A 2,585-nucleotide genomic window follows, 5' to 3' on the forward strand; every position below is an offset into this window, starting at 1 on the left:
CATTCTACTCTGTCCCATCCTGTGCCATTCCATCCCATTCAGTTCCATTCCCTTTTTCTTATAATCCTATAGCATAACATGCATTGGTTAAACTAATTTAAATTACAGAAGAAAATTCTATTCCAGTTGTATGTAACTAGTTTGATAATCTCTGGGATATTACAGGTAATGGCGGTACTCTATTATGGAGGGATAATAAAGGAAAAAACCTTTGACAAAATGCTGAAATTAGTTTCAGAGTATTTTAAAACTAGTCATCTACAATTCAGAATAACATATCCTGGCAGTGGATTTGGATACTCAACCATTTGTTTTCCACACATTTATTTATAGCATCTAGTTATTTCCATGAGCAAATTATCGAAAAATGTGGAAACAGGAAAATAGAAAGAGAAACACTTATTGAAACACTGTTATTGTCTTTAAGGTATGTGGATAACATAATTTTAATGTCAGGAGTGTATGTTCCTTGATGTTTCCAGGCCCTCAGAGAGCCAAGGGATGAGGCTACCACCCAACCATCTCAGCTGTTTCTCTTGGGAAATGGCATAGAACCATGATTAAACATTGTAATTCTCAGTCATAAGTGTTAAATGAGATGGTAGAAATTATTACCATAATATAATGGAATAAGGGCTTTGTAAAGCTCTTTACTGACATGAAATGATCTCTTTTATAGTAGGAACATTTCTGCCATCGTGCAAAATATTTCATCAATAGTTTGAGGTAGAATAACATAACTTGCAACATTGACACTGATGCTAAAAGTCAAAACAATCATTCACTGTTTTTTAATACTTTTTAAAAGAGCATTTTTTAGTTTATAGCAAAATTGAAGGGAAGGTACAGAGATTTCCCATATGCTTCCTGTCCCTCACAGATGCATAGCCTCCCCAATTATCAGCACCACCCACTAGAGTGATACATTTTTACAATTGAGGAGCCTACACTGATACATCATAATCAATGTTTATTGTTGCATTATGGTTCATCTTGGTGTTGTACATTCTATGGCTTTGGACAAACGCATAATGATATATATCCATCATTATAGAATGATACAAAGTATTTCCCCTCTGCTATAAATCTCTCTGCCCACTTATTCATCTTCATGATTTTTACCCTTCCATGTGAAAAACTATAGAGAAATTTGGAATAATATCAATAAAAGGGAAGAGTTGTTAGCAAATGTATTAATTGGTTTGAGTTTTGTAGTTCTAAAATAATCTAACAATAAACCACTCTCTCTGTCCCTTCATGAGAATTACGAATTTGTGAGGAATTAGGATGGGGTTGGACACCTATGAGTGTGTGTGAGTGTCTAAGACACATTTATAAAAGTCACATATATTATTTCTTCCTAATGCACAAAATAGCTCCATTAATCAAAAGTTACCCCAGTGTGTTTGCTTTTAAGTACAATGTGCACTTGACAACTGAAATATAACAATAATCCTAATTAAATTTTTTTTTACATTTAACTTTTAGTTTTAGTATGTGACCATTTTGGTCTTCAGTTTATACAAATATACCCAGAACTTTATAATCTATTATTCATTGCTTTCCTTGCTTTGTCATTAGCTAGTGTTTAGTAGGTAGATTTAACCTGTAAAATTTTAAATAACATGATAGATTTTAAATATATTAAAACTTTCAAGTAAATTATGTCCCTTTCAAAGTACTCCCTCTTGGGGTTATATTTAATTTTTTTTTGAACATGTAGCTATTAGGGAAAATATTTTGGGGAATTCTTTAAAATTACCTTCAGTGGCTCCTTATTATCTGCACAAAAATTTTTCTGGTGGCAAGTTTGGGGCCTTTGGTAATAGTTTTGGAATTGGAACTAGACAAAGGTCATTCAAAACAATAATTGGTGAATAATGTCATCCTGCTTGCCACCACAAACAGACAAAATTTCACTAGTTGAAAGTGGTCTGGTATTTTCCCATGAGTTATCAATTTCTTTGAAAGAATTTAAGAAAAAGAATATCTTAGTAAATAGAAACCTTGATGCACTAGGCAGACCAACATTCCCCAAGTGAGAAATCTTCATAAGCTTTTTATAGAATTGGTTAAAGTAGCCCAATTTAAAATAACAATTCAAGGTGGAATGTTCTTATAATCTATTACAATATAAACAAGAAAATTTACTATATAATTCTTTTTAGGATCAATTTTTGTTTTGCTAATTAGTTGGACCCTTATCAGAGGTGAATAGTAAATGATGTTTCTTGAATGTCGATGAATTTTTGTTGCAAATAAGGACCTTATTTAAGTTTTACTTTATTTGCACAGCTCTTTATTTAAGGTAGAAAATCAAGCACACTTCTATTTTGAACCTGGGACTCTTTTCTAATTATTGTATATGTTATTGTAAGTGCATATGTTGTCTAGAGTTGTAAACTGAATTTTAATTACTGAAATTACCCAGGGTCCACAAGATTTTTTTTCCTTTTCTAGAAATTAAAAGTTACAACATAAGAAGTAACCTCCCCTTAGTGTTTCATAAATTTCAGTAGAAAGTTTTTTCTTTCTTTCTTTCTTTCTTTCTTTCTTTCTTTCTTTCTTTCTTTCTTTCTTTCTTT

The 2,585-nt window shown here is 31.6% G+C and overlaps 1 protein-coding gene across 1 annotated transcript in view; it reads right to left on the bottom strand.

The window, feature by feature from the left end:
* LOC111143410 (Rho GTPase activating protein 15) overlaps positions 1–2,585 on the bottom strand; it is a 607,442-nt gene that overhangs the window by 199,989 nt on the left and 404,868 nt on the right. The window lies entirely within an intron of this gene.

This window comes from Enhydra lutris, unplaced genomic scaffold (assembly GCF_002288905.1).
Source record: "Enhydra lutris kenyoni isolate GAN:26980312 unplaced genomic scaffold, ASM228890v2 scaffoldscaffold1, whole genome shotgun sequence".
Classification (NCBI taxonomy): domain Eukaryota; kingdom Metazoa; phylum Chordata; class Mammalia; order Carnivora; family Mustelidae; genus Enhydra; species Enhydra lutris.